The following is a 21,350-nucleotide window of genomic DNA, read 5'->3' on the forward strand; positions in this document are numbered from 1 at the left end:
GTGTGAGCTTCGAGTCTATCAGTATCCCAATCTTGAATCAGACTGGTTCTATTTCCAAAATAGGAATTTATAAGATTCTGTGCTTTTTGAGCAAAATTGAATGTATCTGCAAATATAATTCTGCCAAATTCACCCCATAGCGTTGTGCATATGTGTGCATGAGAGTGTGATTGTGTGCATGTCAGTTTGTGCATGCGAGTGTGCGTAAGACTGTGTGAACATTTGGTAGAGTGTGAGTGTGATGGAGTATAAGCCTGAGAGAGTGTTCGAGGGGGTGGGGTGTGTGTACATGTATGTGACTGAGAGAGGGAGCGTGTGTATGAGAGAGGTATGAATAAAAGCGAGCAGTTGCGTTTTGCTAAAACAAGGAAGGGCAGGACTTGTACAGTTAATGGTAGGGCCCTGGGTCATGTTGTAAAACAGAGACATTGGGCGAGTTAGGGTACATAGTTCTTTGAAAGTTGCATCATTGCTAGACAGGGAGGTTAAGAAGGCATTCAGCAGCATTGCCTCCACTGTTCACACCATTGAGTTGGGACATCTTGTTGAGGTACAGAATGTTGGTGAGGCCACTTTCCGGGTACTGAGTACAGCTCTGGGTGACCCTGTAAGAGGAAGAATACTATTAGAGAGGGTTTGGTAAAGATTTACCAGGACTGGAGGGTTTCAGTTGCAAGGAGAGGCTGGGACTTTTTTCATGAGAACACAGGAGGTTGAGGGGTGCGCTCACTGAGATTTATAAAATCATGGAGTGGAGGTAAGGTGAATAGAAAGGGTCTTCTTAGTGTAGGGGAGCTCAAAGGTAGGAGGAATTTTTTTAGGGTGAAAAGAGAGGTGCAAAAGGAACTGGAGAGCAACGTTTTGACAGAGGGTGGTTTACATGAGGAATGAACTTGCTGAGGAAGTGGGAGATGCAGGGACAGTTACAGCGTTTAAATTACATTTCGATGGGTACATGAAAAGAAAGGTTTAGAGGATTATGGGCAAATACAGGCAAGTGGGACGAGTTCACTTTGAGAATCCATGGATGATTTGGACCAAAGGGTCTGTTTCTGTGCTGTATATCTCTCTGAATCAGAAGTGAAACCAGTAGAATTCTGAAAGGGGTTTGAAAGGATAGATGCAGATAAAATGTGCCTTTGTTGGGGAGGGTCACAGAATCCTGACAATGTGAAAGCAGGCCATTCGGCCCATCTATTCCACATTGGCCCTCCATACTGCATCCCATCCATACACACCCCCTTACTCCATATTTTCCATGGCTAATCCACCCGAACCTGCACATCTCTGGACACTGTGGGTAACTTAGCACTGCCAATCCACCCTAATCTATAATTTACCTTCTCAAGAATGTAATCTAAGTACAGAGCTTTTCGAAGAAAAATGTCAGTCTGACTGGACATTGGGACACAAACAGAATTCACACCTCTCTTCGAAAAGCTCTGCATTTCAATGGCATTCTTGAGAAGGTAATTAAAACCAAACTCTGGGATTAACATACCAAAGAGCAGAAACCCATTCTAAAAGATGAAAGATTTAATCTAAAATTGTTTAATATATCACATTTCCATAATACTTGACTCCTTTGACTATAAATTCCGTGACCATGATCTCATTCTCCACAACCACCTGATGAAGGAGCAGTGCTCCAAAAGATAGTGCTTCCAAACAAATCTGTTGGATTATAACCTGGTGTTGTGTGCTTTTTAACTTTGTCCATGGAAACTCATGAGTTGTGGGACTGGTGACAGTTGTCATTTTGTGATCTGTTCCAAGTGAAATTTATCCTCTGCGCAGGCACAGGTGAACAGTCTGTTCTTTGACTTTGGGGATGACCAGGCTGGCAGTTATTAAATGCTTATGTTAACCAGCAGAAGCAAACTGTAGATCAGCAATCGTTACTCTTTAGCCCTGGTCATCCTGTTGGGTCAACAGAGAGAGAGAGGGAGAGGATGTCACATCTAAAGTGCATACAGAAAAGCTATTTTGCTTGTTCAGTCAGTTGAGTTGGTTCTGCACTCAGATGAGAGTAGATACTCCTTTTAATGGATCATAATTAAACACAATGATGGAACACCTTAATTTCAAGGAACGCCAAAGGGCAAATTGAACTGTAACCTTGAAGAGAGATGTTTTTCCATTTCTAACCTTGGATACCCCAACTGAGACATTTTTACTGATAGCTCCATAATCATTTTTCTGCTGGATTTTTTTCAGGGCAAATAATTTCTGGGAGAAAATTTCTATCCTGGGAAGGCAGGGAAATTTAAAGAAAAGGCTGTTAAAAGCATTTTAACTGTGGCCTCACGAGCTCTCGTGGGACAGTGCATTTGCTATAAACATTTCAGAGAAATTCTGTCTAACTGTTGGACTGAAAATAGTTTCCCCATTGAATGTTAAACAGCTATTGAGAACATTGCACATTATAAAGTGCATTCCTAAGGAACGGAGGAGGATTGAACTTGCCAACGTGAACCACATTTTGCAGAGAGAGGACATTTCTCAGGATCGAAGAGGTTGATAGAAGTCAACAATTGTCAAATTATTTCATGAAAAGTACAGCTGGTATGGGGAGATGATTGGGGATCACAGAAGAGGAGTATCTGTAATGAGCACATAGAAACAAACCCTTCAGTCCAGGCCAACCAGATATCCTAAAGTAACCTAGTGACCTATTTGCCAGCATTTGGCCCATATCCCTCTGATTCCTTCCTTATTCATGTCCCCATCCAGATGCATTTTTTTTTCTTCAGAGAATACTTGGGTGAGAGCCAAGATATTGCTATTGCTCATCCTTTCCCTTCGTGCTAATTGTAGCTGGAGAAGCCTGAAATCTGAAAAGGATTTCCTGAAAAAAACATTGATTGAAGGTTGGGCTCAGTGATGGATTTTCTAAAGCTTTGCTATTGTAGTTTTCAATTTGCCAAAAAAACTTTCAGTCATTGTTGTCCAAGACAAAGTAGATATTCATTTAAGATATAATTGAGATATATATGTTCTTCACAATGTTTTTCCTTCATTACCAGTGATTGTCTGTCATTGGTACATTGAGCATCATCTTTTTGTGATTCAACAGATATGATTTGAATTGAATTCTGTAAGATGGTTTTGTATTTTATTTAATTTTGTGTTAAAGATTTCCTTTTCATGACTTTATTAAAATATCTTAATGTATTATAATGAAGCAGCTAATTTATTCTGAAATTATTTCAATTAGTTGGTCAATTGCTGAATAATAGCTGCATAACTGTTGTAAATATTGATACACAGGAAAGCTATTTTGTTTAATATATTTGTAAAGATCTTATCAAAACTATAAAATTGTTTTTCATAGGAAATAAAATTTGCAATGTTTTATTAAATGGTTGAAAGTAACTTTGCACTTAATTGCTCTGTTTGGGATTAAACATTGTGACTTTGAAAGATTATTTTTATCAGAGTTAATGGTGAGTGTATTAACAAACGAATGTTGCCATTTTCTCTTGAATTACCTCAAGCTCAATTTGAAATTCTTGAATGAGTTGAATAAGGGGTACAAAGTGAATATTTATTGCACTTTGCTGAAATTCTCTGCACTGCCAATGTATTTGATTAAACAAGATATGTATCTCTCTTGAAAACTTTGTATTTCTTTGATATTTTATTTGTCAGTGCTAGTGCCCAAACATCCTAAATAAAAACGTTTTGGCATTTGGTGAAGTTGTGAATTTTCAGTCTGTTTCACAATTAAAGACACAACCAATCTAAAGATTAAATACATATAACAACGTCAAAGAGATTGTGATAATAGAAAGTCAACATGTAGAATTGCCAATGAAACATAAACCGTGGCTGCTCTGAATTTGGTACAGACTGAATATCAATTGAAATGATCAGAATTAATAGACATGATGGCATTGTGCGCAAACTGTGTGTAATGTGAGTTCAGAATTTTTCTGATCACTTAATTCTGACACATGCAGTGATGGCAGCACCCTAATCTGTTTTATTTGTTCATGGACTGTGAGCATCACTGGCAAAGCCAGTATTTTTCATCATCCCTTATTTTCCTTAAATATTGGGTGAGGACAAGATGAGGTTGAGTTGCAAGGTCTATTGGCTTACCCTGTCCCCGACAAAACAGAGACTTTGGCAGGAGAACAAAAATTGGAAGTTTACTTAAATATTGATCCTCTCGTTTATCTCTCTCAAAAGGCAATTGTTTGGTCCATCAAATTTGTAATGGATCTTTTATAGAGTCATAGAGATGTACAGCACAGTATTCTTCCAGTAACAGAGTGACCAGAAGTGTACTCAGTACTCTAGAAGTGGCCTCACCAACATCCTGTACAACCTCAACATGATGGGCCAACTCCTATACGCAGTGGGGGGAACAATAAATGCAATGGTGCTAAATGCCTTCTTAACCACCCTGTCCACCAATGATGCAACTTTCAAAGAACTATGTATCTGAATGCCCCTCCACCTCAATGTTTCTCTGTTTCACAACATGATCCAGGGCCCTACCATTAACTGTACAAGTCCTGCCCTTCCTTGTTTTAAGAAAATGCAAGCCGTCACTTTTATTCATACCTCTCAGCTAACCGACGAAGGAGCAGCGTTCCGAAAGCAAGTGCTTCCAAATAAACCTGTTGGATTATAACCTGGTGTTGTGTGAATTTTAACTTTGTACACCCCAGTCCAATACCAGCTACTCCACATTGTTTCTAGTGAATACAGCCCACATTGCCCAGTGCTGCCAGTAAACTTTAAAATGCTGATGTAACAACACATTACCTGCAGTCCTGAAAAGTTTACAATTTCTAACAATACTAGCTCCTCATTCACTGCTCCATCTGATACACGACATTGGAAACTTTGTGCAGAAGGCTGAAAGAAATGAGCAGCTTTAAAACAAAAACCTCTTGGAGCTCAAAGCTTTTAATGAGAGCTTGAGCCCAGCGATAAGTTCAGGTAACCTTTATTGTGACAACTTTGTTACAGCTTCAGATTCCCCCCAGTAAAAAGGCATGGAAAACGTAGCTGCTTTTTAAACAACTCTGGGTCAAAGCGCGCAAACACCATCCCACCTCACTTCCCTTACTATTGGTAACCACCAAGTTGTCCCTTTGTAATTGGATCCTTGGTACAACCTTAATCCAAAGGAAGTGTTGCCTCAGTCAGTAATTTCAACCCAGACCCTGTCTCCATGTAAGATTCTGCCAGCCCATCTGCTGGGGGAGGGTAGTTGGAGAGTTGGGGCAGTAGAGAGTCAACAAGACTGCTGTGGGTTTGGAGTCACCTGTTGGTGAGACCAGGTAAAGGATACAGCTAGGGTGGAACAAGCAGATATCCACAGAGCTGCTTTTGAGGCGATGAGCCAAGAGTTTGGAAATGAGACTAGAACAGTGAGGGGCTTTAAATCGTGATCGAAATGAAGCAGGCACCTGAGGATTAATGTGTTTTATTTCCCAATGCAAGATACTGCTTCACAAAGTTGGGACAATGGAAGAAGCAGTGATGGTGATTATCTTTGGTTGTTCCCATTGCTGCGCATGTCCGTGTTAACGTCAGAACTCTGCAGCATGGGGGCGCAATGGATGACGCATCTGACTCCACCTACCTGTTTGAAATGCAGCTCACAGCTTCTTCACACACCCCAATTAATCTTTCTCATTGCCCTGAAGCCGGCATACGGTTTGAATTCCCGATCTGCAGGAACGAGACTCTTTTCACTGTCTCGCGTCAGTAAATGTCCCTGAGAACATCAGAGTCACGTCACAGCGCTGTCAGAGGAGGGGAAGCTGAAATAGGCTGACAAGCCCAATACTCACCTTTCCTGTTGGAAACATTCCATGAGAAATATTAGGCCTCTAGTTGTGGCCGAACATTTACGTTGCTGCCTTAGACACCCTGTGGGGTTCCCCCGCCCAGGGTGGTAACCTGCTGACTATGCTTTCTTCGCTGGCGATTTTAAATGACTTCCTGTTGGTTGCATTATCGCTCAAACTTCACAAAACCCGTCTCAATAAAGTCCCGTTTTCTCACGTCTGGGAATTGATTGCCATGCAGGTAACTCGTGTTCTGAACAAAAACCATAGCACACTCAAAACGTCAGCTCTGTTTACCTTTCCACAGATGCTGCTCGACCCGTTGGCTTTCTGCAGTATTCGCTGTGTTTGTTCTACACAAATGCTGCTTTCCATTAAAAAACTTCAATCCCTGTCCTCTGGTAACTGACCCTAGTCAGTGGCAATAGGTTCTTCTGATCATTAACATGTCCATTCACACCACTTCTTCTACCAGCATTGCCAACAGCCCCTGGACATCTCCAGTTAACCTTCTTTGCTCCAAAGAGAACATTCCCAAAATGGAAATACCTCATGGCTGGACATGATGCAAGTGTTACAATCGGGAAGAGATTTTAGCAAAATATTGTCAGTTAGCAGGTGGAAAAATGTTCATGAAGTTTAGATTAGATTACTTTACAGTGTGGCAACAGGCCCTTCGGCCCAACAAGTCCACACCGACCCGCCGAAGCGCAAACCACCCATACCCCTACATTTACCCCTTACCTAACACTACGGACAATTTAGCATGGCCAATTCACCTGACCTGCACATCTTTGGAACTGTGGGAGGAAACCGGAGCACCCGGAGGAAACCCACGCAGACACGGGGAGAACGTGCAAACTCCACACAGTCAATCGCCTGAGGCGGGAACTGAACCCGGCTCTCTGGCGCTGTGAGGCAGCAGTGCTAACCACTGTGCCACCGTGCCTCCCACTAGTAAAACAGAAATCCCAGTCTCCAGCTTTGTGAATCTTTAGAAACTCTTTGGGAAATGGAATTAGAGGAGAATGAAAGAATGAACTGTCCGACTGAGCAGAGACAGTCCAGACACCGTCCCCTTGTTTAAGAGGCCGGGAGATTGACTCTATTATTCTCGGGACATGAACTGAACTGAGACATTGATAAAATTCTCGTTCCTGCACATCAGGAATTCAAACGCCTTCTCGGCTCCGGGTCACTGTGAAAAGTCGGGAACAGGCAAGACACGGAAAGGCTCAAAGGGCGATGGCCCCGGTGTCGGAGGGCGAGTTCCTAGTTATATTGGAGAGGACAATGTTCATGCTGGGCACGACAGACAGAATTATGCATTGACGAACAGCCTCCACTAACAGACTGTGCAAGCTGTGCGTTTGCGTATCTCTATATCGCAACTGGTCAGCCCGTTCGGCTGTTAACCGGAAGGTTGGTAATTCGAAACCACCCAGGCATGGAGTGTTTGTTGCTCTCGCTCCTCCCGCTTTCTTGGCTGCGAAGGTGTCAGTTTTTAATGGTGTCAGGAAAATGTTTCCCAAACGGAAATCTTCTCCACTGAGGAAGCACAAAGGGGTTTCTGAATTGATTGAATTTCTAACGTAAAGGACTACGAATGCTGAGAATCCGAGACAGAAAGAGAAACGGCTGGAGAAACTCAGCAGGTTTGGCTGTACCTGGATGAGGAAAAAAAAATTCTGAAATGTTGTCTCTGATTCTCTTTCTACAGATGCTGCCTGACCTGCTGAGTTGCTCCTGAAATTCCTGGTTTTGTTTCTAACTGAACGTCCGTTTCATCTTTCGGGATGAAACACCCAGACACGCCATTTGCAGATATTTAACCCTTTCGAAACCTGTGAAGTGATTGGATTCAAACAAGCTCTGCAATGATTCACTCTTTTTCAGCTCCACAGGGAGAGAGAACTGGGAAATGAAGCTGTCAGTGTGGTTCTGCATTGGTGGGCCGAGTGGTTAATGCGATGGACATGAAATCCATTGCGGTTTCCCCACGCAGGTGTGAACCCTGCCGACTACAGTTGAGAACTGTCGTCAAAAAGAAAGGGAGATTGTTCCACGACTTTTTTAAAGATGCAAATCAGTGAAGGGTTTGAAATATTTCAATCACATTGAGACTGGTCGGGAATCTGCAACCCACTGCCTGTCAGGGTGGAACAAGCAGATACCCACAGAGCTGCTTTTGAGGAAATGAGCCAATTGTTTGGAAATGAGACTAGAACAGTGATGGGCGTGAAGTCGTGATCGAAATGAAGCAGGTACCGAAGGACAAAGGTGTTTTATTTCCCAATGAAAGATACTGCTTCACAAAGTTGGGACTATGGAAGGGAAGCAGTGACGGTGATTATCTTTGGTTGTTCACCTTATGAATGTTCCCATTGCTGCGCATGTCCGTGTTAACGTCAGAACTCTGCATCATGGCGACGTCAGTTACGCACAGTGCCGGGGCGCAATGGATGACGCATCTGACTCCACCTACCTGTTTGAAATGCAGCTCACAGCTTCTTCACACACCCCAATTAATCTTTCTCATTGTCCTGAAGCCGGCATACGGTTTGAATTCCCGATCTGCGGGAATGGGAATCTTTTCACTGTCTCGCGTCAGTAAGTGTCCCTGAGAACATCAGAGTCTCGTCACAGCGCTGTCAGAGGAGGGGAAGCTGAAAGAGCCCCACACGCTGCTCACAGGCACATTTCACTTTCCCCAACTCACCGCCCCAACCACTGCGGCTCCTGGGAGTGGAAAGGGAACAAACACCAAAACCCAGTCTGTTTTGTAAATCTTCAGGAAATAAGAAAGCTGTTCATCCCTTTGGATCTTCCATCCTGAGCTGACAGCGTTGATTTTAAATGGCTGTCCAGTCAGTGCCGATTCGTTTTGGCTGAAAAAAATATTCCTTATCTCATCCTAGCATTTCTTGCCACAGAGAACTGTGCGGCAGAGTTCATGTATATATTTCCTTGTATGGTATTTTGTAAATAACATTTGTTTGCTGGTTGTTTGTATCAGGTATTTCAGGTTCATTAGCCGCTGTTCAAGTGTGTTGGTAGGTTTGTGGGCTACCATGATGCTGAGACGGTTGAGTTGTCTGGACATCATTTCACAGATGTCTTTAATGTAAAGTAATGTGGCTAGGGTTTCTGCACACGTTGCGTCTGCTTGTGTCAATTTGTTGATGTGAAATCGGCACACTGGGTTTATTGGTTCGGCAAAAGTGCGGACTGCAGATGCTGGAAACCAGAGTTTAGATCAGAGTGGTGCTGGAAAAGCACAGCAGGTCAAACAGCTTCCGAGGAGCAGGAAAATCGCCGTTTCGGGCAAAAGCCCTTCATCAGGAATAGAGGCAGGACGCCTCCAGGGTGGAGAGATAAATTGGTGGGGGTGGGGGGGGGGGGGGGGGGGGAGATGAGCAGAAGGTAGCAAAGAGTACAATAGGTGAATGGGGGTGGGGGTGGAGGTGGCAGGTCAGAAAGGAGGGTAGAGCGGATAGGTGGTCAGGGAGATTGGCAGGTAGGACAGGTCAGCTGTAAGGTTGGAACTGAGGTAAGGTGGGGGGAGGGGAAATGAGGAAACTGGTGAAGTCCACATTGATGTCCCGGGGGTTGAAAGTATCCGAGGCGGAAGATGCGGCGTTCTTCCTCCTTGCATCGGGTGGGGAGGGAGCGGCGATGGAGAAGGCCTCGGACCTGCATTACCTCGGCAGAGTGGGGGGGGGGGGGGGGTGGGTGGGGGTGATGAAATGTTGGGCCATAGGGCGATGGGGTTGATTGGTGCGGGTGTCCTGGAGATGTTCCCTCAGCGCTGTGACTTTTCTCTGCGAGGAGTCTCCAGTCTCCCCAATGTAGAGGAGACCGCACCGGGAGCAATGGATACAAGAAATGATATTGGTGGATGCACAGGTGAAAGACTTCGAAAAACCGCGGCTCGGGTTCGATTTTCGGGCAGATAAGTCATTTCCAGCAGATCTGTCACCATCCGTGGACATCTCCCTGGTGGTCTAGTGGTTAGGATTCGGCGCCCTCACCGCCGCGGCCCGGGTTCGATTCCCGGTCAGGGAAGCAATTTTCTGTGGGGTTTGTTGGCTACCCGTTCTTCTTAAATGCGCTGTACAGTTACTTATTGGTCTTCGAAGTTCCTGGGTGCTCCAGTGTGTCGTGTCTCGTTGAAATAGTGTCCTGACACACATTTGTTTGTATGTGTACGGATGATTGCTTCTGTCGCTAAGTTCTTGGTTCGCGTCCGTTGTTTTCCTGTAGAGGCTGTTTTGAATTTACCATTGACTGTTCGCTCTACTGTGACATCGAGAAATGGCACTTTGTTGTTGTTCTCCTCTTTTGTGAATTTTATGCCCGTAAGGATATTGTTGATGGTGTTGTAGGTTTCCTCTAATTTGTTTCATTTGTTGATGACAAAAGTGTCATCACTGCAGCGGACCCAAAGTTTGGATTGGATGGTTGGAAGGGCTAAAATCAACGAGGTAAAAACAATGACTGCAGATGCTGGAAACCAGATTCTGGATCAGTGGTGCTGGAAGAGCACAGCAATTCAGGCAGCATCCGAGGACAGGCAAAATCGACGTTTCGGGCAAAAGCCCTTCATCAGGAATAAAGGCAGAGAGCCTGAAGCATGGAGAGATAAGCTAGAGGAGGGTGAGGGTGGGAGAGAGTGGCATAGAGTACAATAGGTCAGTGGGGAAGGAGATGAAGGTGATAGGTCAGGGAGGAGAGGGTGGAGTGGATAGGTGGAAAAGGAGCTGGGCAGGTCGGACAAGTCCGGACAGGTCAGGGGATCGAGTTTCTGGAGGTTATACCGAGTTTGTTTCAGGACATGGTTGAAGAGTTTCAGGGCTGAGGAAATGACCTGGGAGTTGCAATGAGAGAGAGACTCCCTGAGATTCTTGTAGAGAGAGGAGGAAAACTTCTTCAAGGCAGGCATCCTTGCAAGAGGATTCGCAGTAGGGTTAAAATCAACGAGGTAAAAACAATGACTGCAGATGCTGGAAACCAGATTCTGGATCAGTGGTGCTGGAAGAGCACAGCAATTCAGGCAGCATCCGAGGACAGGCAAAATCGACGTTTCGGGCAAAAGCCCTTCATCAGGAATAAAGGCAGAGAGCCTGAAGCATGGAGAGATAAGCTCGAGGAGGGTGGGGGTGGGAGAGAGTGGCATAGAGTACAATAGGTCAGTGGGGAAGGAGATGAAGGTGATAGGTCAGGGAGGAGAGGGTGGAGTGGATAGGTGGAAAAGGAGCTGGGCAGGTCGGACAAGTCCGGACAGGTCAGGGGATCGAGTTTCTGGAGGTTATACCGAGTTTGTTTCAGGACATGGTTGAAGAGTTTCAGGGCTGAGGAAATGACCTGGGAGTTGCAATGAGAGAGAGACTCCCTGAGATTCTTGTAGAGAGAGGAGGAAAACTTCTTCAAGGCAGGCATCCTTGCAAGAGGATTCGCAGTAGGGTTAAAATCAACGAGGTAAAGGGCTGTTTGTTCGAGTCTCTGCATTATTGCTTCTGCTAGGAATCCTGATACTGGTGGTTTCATGGGTGTTCCGTTGATTTGTTTGGAGGGCTTGTTACTGAATATGAAGAGGGTGGTAAGGCACAGTTCCACGAGGTTGACAGTGTTATCTTTGCTGATGAAGTTGGTGCTGTATTTGTGTCTTTGGTTCTTCGAGTAGTGTCTTCAGTTTTCTTTGGCCACGTTGATGTTAATGGATGTGAACAGGGCTGTTATGCCAAAGCACAACATTATTCCATCATCTTCGATCTTGGTGTCTTTGGTGTTCAGGAATTCTTGGATGGAGTAAATGGAGTGACGTGAATCTTCGACTTGGTGTTTTAGTCTTCAGTGGAGGCCTTTGACTAGTCTGTATATTGGTGTTCCAAGTAGTGAGACTCTGACCTGAGGGGGGCTCCTGGTTTGAAGAGGAGGAGAACAACAACAAAGTGCCATTCTTAGATGTCACAGTAGAGCGAACAGTCAATGTGGAACTTCAAACTAGCGTCGACAGAAAAACAACACACGCAAACCAAGTTCTTAACCACAGAAGCAAACATCCCAACACCCACAGACGAAGCTGCATCAGGACATTATATCAACGAGCCACTACACACTGCAGCACAGAGAAACTGCGAAGAGCACAAGAGAAATACGTATATAGTGCATTTAAGGAGAACGGGTCCCCAATAAACCCAGTCCGCTGATTTCTCATTGATGCTTCCAAGCTGACTCTCAAACATTCGGTTTGTCCCTCCATTCTTTCCTGTTTGTTTTTTGTGGATTTCGAAAGCTTTCCCAATCCTCTGACTGAGTATTGGAGTTTGGAAGTTATGTTGTGGCTGTACAGGACATTGGTTAGACCACTTTTGGAATATTGTGTGCAATTCTGGTCTCCCTCCTATCAGAATCATATTGTGAAATTTGAAAGGGTTCTGAAGCACAATGGTTCTGCAGAGGGGAAGAGGCCCTTCTGCTGCCCTGAGTGCGGGAAGGCCTTCAGTGATCCCTCTGCCCTGCTGACGCACCAGTTGGTCCACACCAGGACGGCTGTTCTCCGGCCCCAAGTGCGAGATGGACTTCAGCAGTTCTTCCCACCTGCTGAGACACCAGTGGGTCCACACCGAGGAGAGGCCATTCTTCTGCCCAGATGTCACAGTGCAGGAAGGGCTTTGCTCTTTCCTCCGACCTGCTGGCCCATTGGTGGGTCCACATTGGGGAGAGGTCGTTCAGTTGCCCTAAGTGCAGGAAGGCCTTCAGCAATTCCTCAGTCCTGCTGAGGCACCAGTCCGTCCACACCGTGGAGAGGCCCTTCAGCTGGCACGACTGTGGGAAGAGGTTCATGTTTTCCTGGAACTTGCGGAAGCACCAGCGGGGGCACCAGCGCTCCCAGCAATCAGATCCCACCGGTGACGCTGCCTTCGGTCACACCCCAGGACTGAACCTCTGCCAGTTCTGACAGTGGGTGCAGTGGGAGAGTAGGTGGGCTGTTTTTGTTTTCTGCTGGACTGCAAGTGCCTCCCCTACACCCCACAACCACAAACCCATGGTGCCTCAGGGTTAGCACTGCTGCCTCATGGCACCGGAACCCAGGATCAATTCCACCCTAGGGAGTCTGTGTGCAATATACGGAGGGTAGAAAAATGGATCTGAGTAGGTTACTCTTCGGAAGATCAGTGCAGATGTGTTGGGCTGAAGGAACTGTTTCCACATTGTAGGAGTTCTACGATACTATGAGCTTTGCTTTCAATGGACACTGCTGCTCATTGAGCCCGGGACTGCACATTGCCAATGAAATGTTCCAGAGAAACCTAAGACTGCAAGACCATCGGAGCAGAAGTTAGTCCATTCGGCCCGTCAAGTCTTCTCTGCCATTCTTTAGTGACAAAAGTAGTGCAGATGAGATTAGCTACAGTGTGGAAACAGGCAATTTGACCCAACAAGTCCACACCGACCCTTCGAAGACTAACCCATCCAGACCTGTTTCGCTTTGACTAATGTACCTAACTCTATGGGCAATTAAGCATTGCCAATCCACATGACCTGCACATCTTTGGTTTATGGAAGAAAACAGGATCATCCAGAGAAAACCCACGCAGACACTGGGAGAAAGTGCAAACTCCTCACAGACAGCCACCCAAGGCTGGAATCAAACCTGGGTCCCCAGCACTGTGAGGCTGCAGTGGTAACACTGAGCCACTACATGTTGCAAACCGGGGTAGGCAAGCAGGGGGTTGGGAGAATACAGCAAGCCAGCCAGCACCAGGATGTGGAGTAGTCAGCGTTTTGGGTATTAACCCTTCTTCAGGACTGAAACGTTAACTTCTCTATGAGAAACGATTTACGGGAATATTGCTGGCGGTTGAAGGCTTTGAGCTATAGAGAGAGGCTGAATAGGCTGGAGCTGTTTTCACTGGAGCATCGGAGGCAGAGGAGTGACCCAATAGAGGTTACAAAATTATGAGGGATATTGACAGGGTATTAGAAAAGGTCTTTTCTCTGGGATGGGGGAGTCCAGAACAAGAGGGCATAGGTTTAGAGTAAGAGGCGAAATATATTAAAGGGACAACTTCTTCATGCATAGGGTGGTATGTATATGAAATAAGCTGTCAGCGTATATGGGTCAGGTGCTGTCAAATGGGACTCGATTAATTTAGGATATCAGGTCAGCATGGACAAGTTGGACCGAAGGGTCTGTTTCCATGCTGTACGTGTCTCTGACTACTGGTCCTGATGTAAGTTTAAAATAGATTCCAAGTAACTTTGAATAGTTCAATCTTGTTGAGCTCACCTCCTGAAAAGTTTCAGATGAATCCCTCTGAGCGATACAGTTTAAACATGCTGCGTTGCACAAAGTATCCCATCAAGTTCAACACAAACCCAGAGTTGAAGAAGTCAGAAGTCAGAACACCAAGGGGACCAAAACTGATCACAATATTCCAGGTGCAGCCTCATCAACGTCCTGTATAACTACAACATAACTTGCCAACATCTATACTCAGTTCTCTAATTGATGAAGGCCAGTGTGCTGAAACCTTTCTTCACTGCCTTGTGCATCGATGTTATCAGAGATACAGGACCTACTTTAAACTGATCAACAATCCAGCTTCTGGAAGCACCGAAGCAGAGTAGTGCTGCGTGAGTGTGCTGGGCAGATGACCCAGAGGTCGATGGGTCAACACCATGTGACCCTCTTGCTCAATGTCTCCGTAAGCTGCTTTCATTTACAAAGGTGGTCTGTTCTGATTCTTGCCTTTGCATCTGCTTCCCAAAGCTTCTTCAGTGGAGGAGTGGCAGCTGGAGCACTGGGGTTCAACGACGCCCCCCCCCCCCCAACCCCCCGGAGCTGGGGGAAGGCCCAAGCTCCAAGAAGCAGGCGGTAAGGCTGGAGGCTGGATTTGATCAAGGATTGTATTTTTAACTCATTTAAATGGTATCTACTGTATGGGGTTATGGTTTACATTAAAACCGGAGGATCATATCAGTGTGTTTATATTTAGCAGTGCTAGTTGGTAAAATACACTCTCTGGAGGAGCACCTTCTATGATGCTGCATTTCTTGCCTTAATGCACTTCCCCCATTTCTGATCTCCCATCTTGATTTTATATTTTTTTGGTCAAATTTATTTTTTTAATTAATCAGACTTGGTATTCACTGTGTGCTATTAATTTGTTTCTTCGAATATTGTAAGTCAAAATTAATGGTGTAATTTCATTTCTGATGTCAGAGTATGTGCAGGTGTGAATACCAGTCAGTTGCGAAAATACATCAAGAACTTGTGTTTTTTAACAAAAACAGCAGTTCACTGATATTCATAGCATTGTCTCATTTGGGAGTGATGATTCAAATCTGACCAACAAACCGTTTCATGCAGTCACCCAATTTAATTAAAATATTCTTTAACTTAATTAGAGAGAATAACTCTGGCAGGCTAAGATTTATGCAATCTTTTTATAAGATTATGTCCATTGCGCGCAATATGGTCTCATCCACATTGGGGAAACTGGACGCCAACTAGCGGAACGTTTCAGGGAACAACTCTGGGACAATAAAACCAAACGACCGACGGCCCTGTGTCTGAACAGTTTAACTCCCCCTCCCATTCCACCAAGGACATGCAAGCCCTGGATCTCCTACACTGCCAAACTCTTGCTCCCCGACGCTTGTAGGAAAAACGCCTCATCATCTGCCTGGGGACCCTCCAACCACATGGGATCAATATCGATTTCATCAGTTTCCTAATTCCCTCTCCCCCACCTTGTCCCAGATCCAACCTTCCAATTCGACACCAACCTCTTGACCTGTCATACCTGTCCACCTTGCTTCTCACCTATTTTCTCCACCCTCATCTCTGACCTATCGCCATCAATCCCTACCTCTATCTACCTATTGCACTCCCAGCTGCCTTCCCTCCAGCCCCACTTCCTTCCCATTAATCTCTCAGCCCGCTTGGGCCACCCTTTATTCCTGATGAAGAGCTTATGCTCTAAACCAAGACTGTGATGAAGCAACATCCTCAACAAATAGGAAATAGCTCCCAAGTTAGATTTCATCCCTCTTCTCTTTCCCAATTCTTTCAGAAATAAGAAATGTCTTTTTTCACCATTACTTCAGCCAGCTTTTAAGAATCCTTTCAACCTGTTTTTCTAACAATTGTGGAGGTGACCAAAAGCAAACATTTCACTCCTTCTCAATATCGCCTTTCTCCACCTACGAGCCATTTTGTCATGTTGTCTATGTTACAAGCAGCCGAGTGCACTTGGTTTCTGAATTGAAATTTGGCCATTGAAGTGAACAGGATTAATATTTATCGATGGCTAGCTGTGTTTGCACTAACTGTAATTACCCACCAATATGATGTCTTTTGTTCCACCAAAACTGGAAACAATGATCTGTGTTTATATTAGGATGTCGAAAATCATCCCAGCGATCTTCACGTTATTATAGTTTACTGAGGCCATAACAGCGTTCTGTGGCAGTTTGATGTGACTAAAACTTGGATGGAAAGAATGTAGATTGATGAGAAGTCAAAATGGCAGAGTCTCTGGCCACAATCGATCTGTCTGGCTTGATTATATGAGAGGCGGCTCTTCAAGAGCAAATTCCACTCCATCACTTCAACCAGCAAGAGGAGATAAGTGTGAACACAACATTCCAACTGTGACATATCCGCATTGCTTCGATGTTATTGATCAAAATCCTGGAACTCGCTCCTGAACGTTTATTATAGACCACATCATATTTGTGAAGCAATTTAAGAGGCAGCTCACCACCACTTTTTCAAGGACAGTTTGGGAAGATTTGCTGGCAGAGCCAATGATATTCACATGATATCGAAGACAGTCTAATCGTATGGATAGATGATTGTCTAACCAATGATACAATATGGATAAGGGGCATGTTCAGGATCGCAAATTGTAACGAGCAATGTGCCACAGGGATCAGGGATGGGGCAAAAATTATTTACAATATGGATATGAATTACTTGGATAAGTGAAGTGAATGTACTATTGCCAAGACTGCAGTCGAGACAGTTGATTGGAATGCAGGTGGTGAGGATGACATGGAGAGGGATATCGACAGGTTAAGCAAACGAGCAAACCCTTGGCAGATGGAATAGAATGTGGGAAAATTAGGTTGTGCACTTTTCCAGCAGGAAATGTGCTGAATGTTAAATGGAGAAAGTTGCTGAATAGGAGGATTTGGAAGCTCGCATCCATGAACTCTTCATCTAAGTACAGTGAATAATAGGGAAGGCAAAATAGAGATTGGCCTTTAAATGGAGGATAAAAGTGGAGAGGTTATAGTGAACCTCCGCCTGGAAGTTTTGATTGAAAGTGCAGTGAAGATTCAACCAGCTGACAGTGAATCTGAATCACAGGTAGATCAGACCAGGTTAGGACAGCAGGAAACCAGATAAGTTTTTACAACAAACCACAACGATTTCATCATTAGACTCTTAATTCCAGATTTATATTGAATTCAGATTCCACCATCTGCCGTGGCAGGTTTTGAATCCAAGACCCCACAACATTAACTGGCTGAATAGTCTGGTGACAATAAAGTCGGCCATCGCCTCCTCTGGACACATTGGCATATTGTGTTTAGAGGTAACAAAGGAGCGAGAGGTTGCAGCAGCTGCTAAGTTGTTGATATTACACAAGGGAACATCAGCACTCTCAGTAATGGCACAAACTGAAGCCAGTGTCCTGTATCAGAGGTAAGGGCTCGGGAACCATCAGAAATGGGAACAGGAATACGCCATTCAGCCCCTTGAGCCTGCTCCTCCATTCAGTCGGATCGTGGCTGATCTGGCATTCCCCACATCCACTTTCCTGCCCTTTTCCTGTAACTGTTCATCCCCCGACTGATCACAGATCTATCAATCCTAGTTTTAAATGTGACATGAAGGCTGTCAACAGAGTTACTGGGGTTGGACGCGGGGTGGGGCGGGGGGTCAGGTCGAACTTGGGGTCTAAAACAATGGCTTCACACTTCACAATATTTAAATAAGGGAATGTTTATGGTTATCCAAAGCTGGAAATTGGGCAGGCATTCAGATGAAATTATTGGTAAATTATGAATGACAGAGGAGTCGGGAGAGAAGTGGTGTTCAGGCATAGTTGGATATCATCATTATAGATGCCAACACCAGTAGCTACGCTAAAACAAATAAGAACGGAAAACGCTAAAAGCAGACGCTCCCAGAGGATAGAGTGATGCTGGAGAGGGTCAGTACTGTCGTTAACCCTGATCGAGGCTGTCCGCAGGTCGACGAGGCAATGTTCATCCCTGTCACCGTTACAAAGGATGTCAAATATGACCTTGATAAGAACTGTTTCAGGGGTAGAAACCAGACTCGAGGCCTTTAAACACAGAATTCTGGAAAAGATGGGAATGGCTTATTCAACAATGTTACATCCAAACCAACACTTCCATTGGTGCGATAATAATAGAAGTGTTTTAGTTTTTATTTAGAAGATTCTCAGCAACACTGAGTAAGAAACAACAAAATTAACACAAGAAATATTGCAATTGCTACAATGTGCCTGCTCCCAATAGGAGGCCATCTGGTGTTCAACTAACAGTCTACAAGGCGCAATATTGGAAAGGAATGACCCAGTTCATAGCTATAAGAAGGGAGAAACAGACTCCTTGAGACAGACATACAATGGGCGGGAGTAGGCCACTCGGCCCTGCGAGCCTGCTGCAACATTCAATAAGATCATGGCTGATCTGAATACAACCTCAGCTCTACATTCCTCCACATCCCCGACAATCTGTCACCCACTTGGTTAGCAAGAACCTATCTACCTCTGCCTTAAATATACTGAATCCACTGCCTTTAGAGGAAGACACACAACCATCAGAAAGAAAAAAAATCATCCTCATTTTTGTCTTCTACTTTTAAAATATGACCCTGTACATTCAGATATTTAGTTAGGGATACAAGCTGCATTCAAATAATACCTGTGGTACAGTTAACTATCTCAAAGTGCTTCACGTGAACATAATGACAATTCCTTTAAAAATCACAAGACCGGAGCACAGATTAGGACAGGTGACCAAAGACTTGGTCAAAGGGGCAGGTTTTGGGCAATCTTTTAAACAGGTTCAATTTCCCAAACATCAGAGGACAAAGACGTAAACAGCAAACACAAAATAGCAAAGGATGGGAAGCAACACTGTGGACATAATGTTACAGGATGAGTAATCCAGGGAACATGAGTTCAAATCCCACCACAGCAAGAGGTGAGATGTGAATAATTCAAATCATAAATGGGGAACACAAAATTAGTCTCAGTATGGTATCGATGGCACTGACTTCAATTGTCATAAAAGCCCATGTTCACCAATGTCCTTTCAGGAGGGAAACTGCCATCCTTACCCGGTCTGGCTTACATGTGACTCCAGACCCACAGCAATGTGCTTGACTCTTAAATTGCCCTCTGAATTGGCATAAGCAAGACACCTTGCACTTAGGGATAGATAACAAACATCAAACTTGTGTAAGTGTCAGATCAGAAATTGCTGGAGAACCTCAGCCTGTCTGGCAACACTGGTGGAGAGAGAGAGAAAGAAACAGAGTCAATATCCTGGGCTGAGTCCAGAAAGTTGTGAAGAAGGGTCACAGCACTTGAAATGCTAACTCTGCTTCTCTCTCCACTTGTGCTTCCAGTCCTATTGAGTTTCTCCAGCAATTGGTGTATTTTTGTGTTTCAGATCTCCAGCATTGCAGTTCTTCATTACACTGACTCAGGGAAGTTCAAATCCTATAAAAGAATAAAGCAGGAGTGCTGGAATTACTCAGCAAGTCTGGCAGCAGCTATGGAGATAAAAATAGTTAGTTCTTCGGGTCATTGAATGATCTTACATCAGGGACAAACTTTTGGGGAAGCTGCAAGAGTAAAAGGCACTGGTGTAACTTTAACATCTGGGAGAACTCTCTCAGCCATGGAGGTCAGACTGACTCAGCATTCTGGTCCTGCTTATTCCCTGTTAACTTCTCCATTTGTTGTTCTTGTTATATTTCTACATGGTTGACACATTCCTATGTTTTAAAATGATATTCCAAACCAACAGGAATTTTCCATGTAAGTAATCATACATTAGAGGGTTTGGAACGTGAATGTAACTTAAACAAAAAGTATTTATTCATGCATGGGGTGTGGGCATCGCTGGCAATGTTTGCATTTACACCATCCTTAACCACCCTGTGGTTGGTTGGAAAGGTGAATGAAGGTGTTTGAGATTGTCTTGATTAGCACAGCAATCTCAAAGATGGGTGTGCTCAGGTAGAAGTACCCTCCACTCCCACAGCAAGTCTGCATTCACTTCAATTACAGATACCATCTCACACTCCCAGGAAAAGGACAGCATGGGATTACAATCAGAATAAAGCTTCCTCTACTCTTAAATTGAAAGTGAAGCTACCTCAACACTGTCCCCAACAAATACTGCCAAGATAGAGACAGCATTGGTTTAGATACAGAGTAAAACTCCCTCTACACTTCCCCATTCCTTCAGTCCCAGGACAATGACAGCAAAGGGTTAAATAAACAGTAGAGCTTCTTCCATTATGACTGACACTTAGTACGTTCTACACCAATCCTCAAGGATAATTCAGAACTGAGACTATTATCTGGTACTGAATTCACACACCCTAATGGGAATGACAGCAACAGAAAACCAGGTAAAACACACACAATGTACAACAAAAGTAGACTGTTATTGGGATCTAAGATATTTAAATGATAGGAGACATGGTCTCTGCAATGATCCGAATGTGATCTGAACAACTTTCTCACTTGAACAATATTCTCTGGGAATGCAATGTCCACCTCACTGCTGTCTATTCAGTCTCTCTGCTCTCGTTCAGGGCTGAGTTGCGGCTGACCACATGGTGGCGTGGGGGTCAAGAGGTTCGACAGTTTAGGTCAACTTGGATTGAGGGCATCCTGTGTCATGCTAGTGAGGTCGAGGGTCGCTGATTTACTCACCTTCTAATCGGGGACAAGGGGATGTCAGGCGGGGCTTGTATCAGTTTGAGTTTAGGAGAAACAGATTTTCTGATGAAGCTGTATAACATCTGGAGAGGACTTAATGTAAATGTAATGTCCACTCATTTCTAGCCAGAGACTCGCCTCTCATTTAAGATAGGAGAGTTTTGTTTTTCTCTCAAGTGTTCCCGAGTCTTTGAAATTCACTTCTTTAGAGAGCAGCATGTGGTGGTGGAACGGTGGTTAGCACTGCATTAGTGATCTGGGTTTGATCCCACCCTCGGGCCGACTCTCTGTGTGAAGTTTGCACACTCTCCCCTTGTGTCTGCGTGGGTTTCCTCTGGTGCTCTGGCCTCCTCCCACAGTCCAAAGGATGTGCAGGTGAGGGTAGATTGACCATGGGATATGCAGTGTTACAGAGATAGAGTAACGAACTGGTGGGACGGTCAGTCAATGATGACTCGATGGGCTGAATGGCCCACTTGCACGCAATTGACCTCTATCAATCAACAGTATCCTCTTGCTTTATGGTTACCGA

At 44.6% G+C, this 21,350-nt stretch overlaps 1 non-coding gene across 1 annotated transcript; it reads left to right on the forward strand.

Annotated features, from left to right (window-relative positions):
• Positions 1 to 9,803: 9,803 nt before the first annotated feature.
• trnae-cuc (transfer RNA glutamic acid (anticodon CUC)) lies at positions 9,804 to 9,875 on the forward strand. The gene has a single exon. It is a non-coding gene; the product is annotated as a tRNA-Glu (tRNA).
• Positions 9,876 to 21,350: the final 11,475 nt, after the last annotated feature.

The sequence above is a fragment of the Chiloscyllium plagiosum genome, unplaced genomic scaffold (assembly GCF_037043375.1).
Source record: "Chiloscyllium plagiosum isolate Xiang-an unplaced genomic scaffold, Cpla_swu_hap1 HiC_scaffold_27, whole genome shotgun sequence".
Taxonomy (NCBI): domain Eukaryota; kingdom Metazoa; phylum Chordata; class Chondrichthyes; order Orectolobiformes; family Hemiscylliidae; genus Chiloscyllium; species Chiloscyllium plagiosum.